This window comes from Terrapene carolina, unplaced genomic scaffold, assembly GCF_002925995.2.
Source record: "Terrapene carolina triunguis isolate 2854851 unplaced genomic scaffold, T_m_triunguis-2.0 Scaffold131, whole genome shotgun sequence".
NCBI lineage: Eukaryota > Metazoa > Chordata > Testudines > Emydidae > Terrapene > Terrapene triunguis.
Window position 1 is genome coordinate 12,151,049 of NW_020664482.1, and position 10,784 is coordinate 12,161,832.

The window sequence follows — 10,784 nt, forward strand, 5'->3', positions numbered from 1 at the left end:
AATCCTTAAATGATATCTCAGGAGGAACTGTGTAACCACAATAGTTTAGACCTAAGAATCAATATATGGTATGTTCTTAATTTAAAGATCATGCTTCACGTTGAAGTACAAATGCCAGTGAAATTTCACAAAGTAAACAGAATGATCAGGAATGAGTATGAAATATTTTGAATATAGGGCTTTGATTCAAAACTAGGTTTGTACAAAATGTATCCTGTTTCAAACTAAAATAAACAAAAAAAAGTTTGCTTATATGTTCAATGCGGCAATGTTTTAATAACTATATCCTAAGCTTTAGCTTTTGACCATAGATCACTTTGTAAATGAAAGTTGTCCTGTAAGAAAATATTTGTTTCTGTGCAGTAAATTGTGTGTAATTCAATATATATATATTGGTGAGTAGTTACTAGTTTTAACCACGAGGTTTCTGAATGTTTTTAGTGTGACTGGTGGCAAATAGTAGCAGACCATTATCGTTAAGTTAACTCTCATTATTTGTAAATCTCTATCAAAGTATATTGTATGCTTAAATAGATTCAGATTTGCAGTGAAAATTATTAACGAGTCTTTAAAAAAAAAGTCTGAAATGATTATTGGGAAGAGTAAAAACAGAGGTTCTGGCGAATACACGTTAAATTTACCAAAACCCTTGGGCAAGCCATTTGCTGTGTCTGCCTCAGTTTCCCCAGCTGTAAAATGGGGGTGAGAAGAACAACAACTAGTTCTTGTATAGCTCTTGATCCAGAAATACCAAAGTGTGTTATAAAGGAGGGTAAGTATCATCCCATTTTACAGACCACTTGCGTATCTCCCAGGGCTGTTGTGAGGACTAAATGAATGTTCCAAACACTGTGCAAATGTAAAAGAGCAATATTAGTGCTAAGTGTTGTATGTTAATTGGCAACCTCAGTGGCAGTCACAGCAGAGGCAACAAGGACTAAACAGACATGGAGACCGAGCTTTTGTCTCATCCCTAGAGGTCCCTCCAAAGAGGCTTTGAGTACCATACATTAATGGGACAGGGTGGAGAATCTTTCATTGATGCTGCCTGTGCTTCTCCTGTTCCATTGAGACCATTCTGATGCACTAACGTCACTTAGAAAATACAGAAAAAGCATTCAGTGTCCCCCACACCTCTGTAAGATTTTTTCCCCCATGTGCTTAATGCTCTGTAAGATCAGGCTACTGTATCTTGACTCAAACTACAATCAACCTACCGTAGCCCCTGTAACATCTCTTGATAACATTTATTCTGAATGTGATCAATAATGTTATCAATACTGTTGCAGTGAGCTTGGAATGTAGAACCCTTAGCTACCCTAATTTCTGCTTTTGTAGATGTCTCTAAACCTTGATTGTATTAAATTTTGGACATTATACAGAAGACTTCTTGGTTAATTAGATTGTTCACTTCCCTTACCCTCCAAAACTGCTTTTATTCTAGCTTGTGGTCTGACTGCAGTAAAAGTTGTGTATGCATCTACATAACATCACCTTCGCATAGGAGTGAGAGAGCAGAAATATTTTAGGTCTGTAGACCAGTGTAACTGTTCTCCCACCTTTTTGTAAAGTAGGAGGATAGTTTGTATAAACTGTCATTACACAAGTTGTATTTCTTTCTGCACATAGTTCCTTGTGTTCTTCCTCTGGAATTAATACTCAGTTTCTTGAAAAGGCTAGAAAATTCTGCAAGGAAAGCACATTCTGTACTTTTTCTAAAAAGTAACAAGAAATAGAATACCTAAGTATGCTAGGTGCATTAGATATTGTTCCCTACGTTCACCAATGCATTGCTTAAATGAACTTGTCCAATAGCTATTCAAAACAGAATTTGACTATTTAAAAAATCCCAGCTCTTCCTGCTAATTATCATTCTGCAGAGCAGTATCCATAAGATAAATAGTGTCAAAAATACTTTTTGAAGAAGGCACTCCTGCATTTCAACATATTGGGTGAAATCCTAGCACCACTGTACTCAATGGGAGTCTTGCCATTGACATCAGTGGGGTCAAGATTTCACATACTGGGTCAAATTCACCCACGTCAGAATTCCATTGATTTTTATAATTATAACAGGGATGAATTTGGCCCAGCAAGTCCCTAAGCTTTCCCCATACATATAGAACTCCCATGCATATTCACAATTAGGTAAAAATGAGTTTAGCAAAATAAGCAATACCAGGAGGTGAGTTGCTTTGCTCACATTTTTTTCAGTGAGTACGTCAGGCATACTTGTTTAGAAGTATGGGGTCTGCAGACGGACCATAAAGGTTTCACAAAGGAAGGAACTGGGTGGGGTGAGAAGAGAAGCTTTGAAAGTGAACTGGGACAGGACGCTGTTGTGAGAAAGCCCCTAGTAATGTGAAATCACAGGCTTTCCCGGGGGGGAAGTAAAACAAAAGAGGAAATTAACAATTTTTTTTTTTTAAGTTCAGGGCAGCTTGATGGTTCAGTGGTTTACAGGATTACCCTGCGATCTGGATACTTGTGTTCAATTAAGTTTGGCTACCCCATACAATAAGTTTCAAGGATCTCCTACAGTTGCCTGCAGAATCACTGTCTGTTCAGCTGGAACCTGGAAACATAGGCATTCATTTGATAGGCTTCAGGACCACAGAAAACCCCGTGAACTCAAAATTATTTTATGCTAATCTTGCCCTGGTGCAAATTCAATAATAGTACCTACCTCCTATATCATACTTTTCATCCATGGATCTGAAAGCAAGATAAATGTCCTTTTAGCCCATTTTACAGCTACAGAAACCAAGCCACAAAGAGGCAGAACTCTTTACCCATGGTCACACATCACATCCAGTCCATGTCAGAGCTGGGAATAGAGTCCCAATTTGCTGAGTTCCAGTCTACAGCCCTGTCCCACCAGGGCTGCCCAAAGGATTCAGGGGGCCTGGGGCAAAGCAATTTTGGGGGTCCCTTCCATAAAAGAAAGTTGCAATTATATATACAATTGTGGGGGCCCCTGTGGGGCCCAGGGCCTGGGGCAAATTGCCCCACTTGCCCTCCCCTTTGGGCGGCCCTGTATCCCACTGGACCACACTTCCTCTCTGACTGGTGAATCCCTATATATCGGAATGTTTAGCCGGGTCATTAACATGTCAGATCAACAGGGCTGTATTGATTCACGGCAGCACGTATGGAAGCTGACACCCCTACCTGCCAATGCTGGAGTTGCTTTACTTCGTGCTACTCTGCCAGACCCTCACTTCCGTAACCACTAAAATTTCCCATCAGTCACCCAAACTTTGCTTTTAATAAGCAGAGTGTACAAAGGCCACAAAGGAAAGATGCTCTATCGACCACTTCAAATTGCAGTTTTATTATTGAAATAAAAGCCAGAGACGACCCGTGCCTGCCAATGGGGCGGGAGGGGGACACAGTGAGGGCAGCGGCTTCAGCAGATGTTAGTGAGCATGCTCAATCCATGTGATTATGCTCAGTACAAGCCAAGCAGCAAATTGGGGGGGAGGGAGACATGACCCCACGTGCTCCCCACCCCCACCCCCCATGCATCGCCTCTGAATAAAACTCAAGTCACACTTGTTTTCAGCAGGCTCCTTTGTACTTCCTCCCATGCTGCCCTTTATGTGTGGGAGGAGCTCCCTGTCAATAGCTGCAAAGCCGCCTCAGGGTCCTCCTTAAAACTCTCCTCTACCACAAGGCCTACGAACAGCTCAATCAGAGCAAGGCAGCTGGTTTGCCCAGCATGCCGACCACTATCATCCCACTGGTTGCTTGTGTGCCCCCATGTCCTCTTGTTGTATCTTCCTGGTGTCTATAGTGTTCTACTTAGATTGTAAGCCTGAGTCAAGGCCCATCTCTCTGATGTATATTTGTACAGTGCCAAACACAATGGGCTTGTGGCCTCTGGGAGTGATGTCACTCCAGATATTAATTTTAAATATTACTTAGTTTGGTATTAATGTAATTATACCACAGATCGGAGAGGCCTCCAGTGAAAGGAATTATGGGGGAATGTAACAGAGGCTACCAGTCCACAGAGCACTCAGATGGAAACTGGTGTATCATGCATTAAATGTTTCCTAGCAGAGCATGCCTCAATAACTTCCTGCCCATTTTCCTTTGAAACCATAGAGAAATTTTATTTAAACTGATTTAATTTTCTCTGCTTTAATGAGTTTTTCCAAAAGTTTCCATTCCGCTGCGTGAACTGAAAAGCCAGCTGTGAGAGCTAATAACATTATGAAAGTCAATATGTATGTGCAACATTTGAAACCGGCTTAGGAATCAAAGCACATCTGTAACCAAAACTGTGCCTTGTTTGAACTCCCAGAAGTTTCTTTTGTTGCTGTTACAGATCAATGTTTTGTTATTAACTATAACACCAAAGGAGGAGGGTTTGCTTAGACCCACCCTTCTCATTTTAAGTTTTCAGAGACAGTAGAGGCTAAAATACAAACTTTTATACACATACATACACACACACACACACACAGTTATTAAAAACCTTCATTTTTAAAAACATACCGGTGCATTCTCTCAAAGTCTCCAGTAGATTTAAGGTTCTGATCCAAAGCCAATTAGCAATCAGTAGGAGCCTTTCCATTGATTTCATCAATAGGCTACAGATCAGGCCCACTCTGCTTAACTCCTATTTGCATTACCAGGGGGCTGCATGCATATACCACATGCACAGTAAAAGAAGAAGAATTCTCCCATAGTGTTGCTTTAATTACTTCTTTTTTTAAGCAGCAAGCGGAAAAACCTTCAGTCTGGGTCTGGATTCATAGACATGCATGTGTCAGCATTCTTATAATGAGTTATGCAGAAATTTACTTTTACAATTTATTTCAATGCAATATGAAGCATGCCATATGCAGAATAGCCCATTCATAGAAGAGTTGTCACACTGAACATATGAATTATTCTCCAACACTTGATGTTGCCATATAGATCAAATCATACAGTCCTTACTTAGGCAAAATGCCCATTGACCTGGATTAAGATTGCATAATTTGGCCCTGTGCTTTTCTGTTGCTTTAGGATTTAAGTCTTATATTTATAACATAATTCTACTCTGGTTGACATAAATGGGAGTTGTGCCATTGACTTCAACAGAAGGAAGATTGGAGCCCTTACTCTGTGTCTTTTTTTATGGACACTGAAAATATGTAAATGGAGATTTTCAAAGCCGCATAAGAGATTTAGACACATCTTCCCTTCATCTGCGTAAATCCCCTGGACCACTTTGAAAAATCTCAGCCTTATAATTAAACATCTCCATGTTGTCCTCTGTACTGCAATGTGTTTGGGGAGTGATGTCCTAAAATTCTGCTGAACACTGGTATCGCTCTAAGAAACACTGGCACATGTTTCTAATGGATTTCTCTCCTTCGGCGGAAATAGTGTACAACTGTCAATTTTGTTTAGCTTAGTTTCCTACCTCAAGTTCAGATTTGATAACACAGGAGTTTGGATAAAATGTCCATATTTCCAGTGGCATAATATCATCAGAACCTTGTCTACAAAGAAAGAGTAATTTTATTGTTAGAGAGTGAGCGAGAGAGAATAATAAGCCAGGTGTTTGAAGCAAAGACAAAGGAGCGAGCACAGTAGGGTGTTCTGACTCACAAATCTGTATTGAGTAAGAAGTATTCATGAAGAAAATTAATTTAAAAAGTATGTAGTTCAGGTTTTGAGCCCATAAGTCTTTTCAAAAACAGATTAGTGATTAAAAACTTTTTTTATTCTAGCAATCTCTTAAACAATTAGTGCAGTAATTGGAAAGGGACTACAAATTCAAATATAGATGGACATAAAAGAGTTTCCCCATAGAGCTTTTCCTTGGTTTTGTGGGCTACTGCCATGCACCTGCCTTTACCATCAGAGGGGTTGAAGTACTGAAGAAGTGCACTGAATAGGGATACAAATGCACCAAACAGCAATACCATACAAATTACTTAATTCATGTAAAGTAGTGGTAATTGTATTGATCGTGAATGCATGAGCGATTCCTTTATTTCAAGCTACATTAAATGTAAACCACCAAACTGCAATTTGGTCCCCATTGCAAATTTGTGAACGGCGGGGTGTGATTTGATTTAATAGAAAATTAATTTTCCCCAACAATAAAACTGAATACATCGAAATGAGCAGGCATTTCTTTTCATCTAAAATAGGTAACAAGAATTTCTTCACTTATAGATCTTGATTTGCATGCAGCTCTTTAAACCTCTCTTCTCCCATATGCAAGGAATAACCTTTCTCCACTACACACCTGTGAACCATGTAACTGGAGAAAAATATATGAAATGAAGTGAAAAAGAATGGGACATGATCCAGGCTAGGAGAAGGAGTTTGGATTCCCAAGTCCCAAATGATTTGCCCAAAATAAGAACTCAACTTTTTTTTTTAAGGTTCTGATTTATCTGTTTATAAATTTTTATTTTTTCCCACTGCCAATATTTGGCCAGGATCAGAACTAGAAGTCACAAAATACCAGCAAGAAAGGTTGTTCTAAGTGTATTTTAGGCTGGAATCTCATAATAAAAACATTTCCTTATGGGATTTCCTGCTAATTTTGCAGATTTCAAATGATTTGGAAATGTCTGAGGTTCTTCTATCTCTAGACAACAGCAATGTACCCACTATAGGATTGGAACAAGAATATTGGGCCAAAAACAACGCGGAGTTGATGAACTTGGCTCTAATTTCACCCCATGAAGTAGTCTATTTATTTATCTATTCAAGACCAATGAATAACTACAATAGTAACTCTGCTAATCGCCATCACCTATTTTATTGAATACTGAATGACTATAGTAGTTCAAGGAGCATATTTTAACATTTTTCATTGTCACAATAATACCTGACAAATATGTACAGCAGACAATGCCATCCTAGACTCCCGCAATGAATCTATACCCTGGCCTGTATATCACTTGATTGTAACTGAGAAGAATGTAATTTGCCTACAATTTGAAACAGATTAGAACAGAAGGTACCAGGAGTGTGACTGATTGTGTCATAGACAATCAGATGCTAACACTTCAAGATAAATACAAGGGCTATCCGGCCATTTGGCTACCCTTTCATAACCACACAGAGAAAGGAGGAGTTTAAAATGCTATGGTGGAAAATCTACATAATGATGAAGTACAAACGGATCTGAATTCTCCACTGTTTTCAAATGCATACCATGCAATCTACACTTCATTTATTTGAGCTAATATAAACCATCTGGATTACATAAATATCTTCCTGGGAACAAGGGCCTTCTACACTCAGTTTCCGCCATGATACCAAACACCTTTAAACATGGTTTGTGAAGAAATGAAGCTAACGTAAGTGTTACATGTTCACGTGATTCTACATGGAATCACCGTGAGTGCATGAGTTATGGTAAACATGTATGCAAATGCCAGTTAGATACCTAACAAACAAATTAGACCAACAAATGCAATACCTTTTGTTAAATTATTAATTCTGCATATGCACAGGCACAGTTCTGAAAATCTGAGCCTAATTCTAGATTGATATAGGTTTAACACCTTACATATAATGCTGCCTGTTGCTCCCAGACTACAAGTGGGTAGTGATAAGAGTGCTGTTGTCCAAACAGTCTACAACTCACCAAGCCAACTAAATACACACCAGGATCTGGAATACAGTCACAGAATGGCAGGGTATGAACTCCTCTGTCAAGAAGAGGAAGCCAATACCCCATGGCTTATAATTCTCAAATACACCAAATGCCTGGGACTAAACAAGCCAGAATTCCTAACAAAGGAAAAAACCTACATTCCCAACATACTAGTCATTTGGTATTTTCTAGGGAGGTAGGAGCCACCTCTAAATGGTGTCCAACATCTCCCACTTAAGTCCTCAGACATGAATTTGTGGAAGGCTCATCTAAAGCTCAGTTTCATCTTTTTTTGTTTGTTTGGCAGATGATATAAACATGGATACATGGATATAAACAGCCTGAAAAATGATATTTCAATATTTGGCAATAGCTACTTTTCTACTTCCTACACTTTTTGGCTTTATACACACTGAGCCAAATTATGTCTTCAATTACTTCCATGCAACTCTATTGACTTCACCATACAACTCTATATGGTAAGCCAGGCTGAAGTCAACAAGAGTTGCACAGGCATAAAAAGATTGAATTTGACCCCACCTATGTCTAGTGCCTTCAGTTTTATCTTCTAAGGACTATTCAAACTGGTACAGAAAGTTACTTTTTGGAAGAGAGCACAAATGTACATTTTTAAATTTGGTATGACATTTCACTAATTAGAGATGGACCTAAACCACAGATCATTTTTCACATCTGCATACAGAACTACTGCATGGTTTCAGGGAGGTTTGGATTTCAGATTTTGATTTAGGTCCCTATTTTGTTAATACCAATAATCCTGCATGTATATATCATCTACCAGCCTAGGATCTTCAAGGGTTTCAAGCACATAAGCCTTCAACACTGCAGGAAGGTATGGAACTGAGGGTTACATCATTTTATAGATGAGGAAACTACAGCACAGAGAAGCTAAGTGATAGACTTTATTTCACCAGTGGCACTGTTTGGGCAAGACCCTAAGTCTCCTGACTCCTAGTCCTCTGTTCTAACTATAAGACCACATTGCCCCCATCAATTTACTAATGAATGCAATGTAAACCTTCTAGAATCCAAGAGGCACCATCAAGTGGCATGCCAGATTATGACTAGGCTAAAGGTGGAAGCCAGTTCCTGGAGGGAACAGAACATTCTGAATTATCTTCTTGTGTTGGCTGAAATAGCATTTCTTCTATTAGTGAGCAAGTAATCATTATATAATGGCTGAGGGGGAGGGCAGCGAAGAACAATTCAAGCTTGCAAAGTCACACTGCCAGAGAAACAAAAAACTTTTACATTAAAGATTTACTGACTAGAAGCAAGAGAAAAACAAGTTTAAAAAAGCTGCCTTAACAGTAATGACCTGCAGAAAAACTGGGACAAAATACTTGATGCAATACAGATAAAAACTCAACAGTCTTTGGTGCGAACAGGATAGTGACATTATTGTGAACGAAAGCAGAAGAAGACAAGACAGCTTGAATTACAGTTTCATCTAGTTCAAAAGGGTTGCTAGTAAAATGTATTTAGGTGATCTGCTAAAGAAAAGAATATATTGCATTTTGTAAGTACCCAGTCACAGCTAGAGACTTTGACAAAAGTTGACTTTCACACACAATTAAACAAAATAATTTCAGTTTTCTAGTTTCATAGAAGCTGATCCACAGACTGCCCTATCTTCAGGGTTATTTTGTACTGATCAAAAATCATGGGATTAATGTTTGTGAAAGAAGACAAGAAAGGGCAACATCATTATAGCCTTATTTTCTATATATCCCAGGTGAATAAAAGGATAAGGAAAAGAAAGTGAAGCGGGCTGTATTGTTAATGTATGAAGAAAGCCTGAAGGGTGCTCATCAGCAAGTGATCAGAAACATCTATTCTTACCTTTGTTAGTGCTCTCTCAAATTGAACAAGCAGGGAAGTTGCTGACTGCAGCAAACAAAGACCTTTATTTGATGTTTTAGCTCATGTTCTGTAAGCTTTTACCCTCTTTGTAGAGAAGTTACCATAAAGGTTCAGGGCCCAGTTAACTGAAGCTAGAGGGGTGCTAAAAATGGAATCTCTAATATGAACAAGGGAGGAAGGACAGTCTAATTGGTAGGGCTTTGACTTGGACTCAGAAGAATAATATATGCAAAACCTGCAGACATATCTCAACTGCTAGGATGATCAACACACCTTTCAAGATACATGGATCCTACACATGCCTATCACAACATGTACCGTACCTCATCCAGTGCACTACATGCTCTAATAACAACTTTGTGGATGAAACCAGACAATCTCTACACTCTTGAATGAACTCACACAGGGAAATGATAAAAAATAAGAACACCATGTCACCCATGGGTGAACACACATCACAAAATGATCACTTTACAGCTGACCTATCAGTCCTCATTCTCAAAGGAAACCCATACAACACCTTCAAAAGATGAGCCTGGAAGCTTAAATTCATAACTCTTCTGGACACTAAAAATCATGGACTGAACAGAGACACTGGATTTATTACAACAATCTATAACCCACTAACTCCTCCACTGTCTCCCCTCCAAGCTGCCTTTTTTCCCCCTCTCCTTGCCTTCCCCGCCACCCTCATGACTGGAAACAGTCCCTTGAAATATGTGTTAACCACGTATGCAAAACAATCTGTTTCACCTTCTGTGACCCTCAGAGTATGTTTCCCAGACCTGAAGAAGAGCTCTGTGTAAGCTCAAAAGCTTGTCTGACTCGCCAACAGAAGTTGGTCAATAAAAGATATGATCTCACCCAACTTGTGTCTCTAACTTTGACATTATTGTATGCCGCGTAGTTGTAGCCATGTCAGTCCCAGGATATGAGAGAGACAAGGTCGGTGAAGTCATATCGTTGATAGGACTGACTCCTATTGGTGAGAGATAAGCTCACCTACAGAAGTTGGTCCATTAAAAGATATGACCTCACCCACCTTGTGTTTTGCTGTAAAACAGTGTTTTTAGTACATGGGCATGGAGCACAGATGAGCACCAATAAGATGATTTAGCTTACATACGATTCGAGCAGTAGGAGCATCCCTGGTGTAAGCTCAGAAACAATAAAAGCACAGGCCAATTAGATACCTAAATGCCCTTCCTTAGATACCTCCATGTAACTCCCACTAAAATCAATGTATATATGTACACACACACACACACACACACACACACAC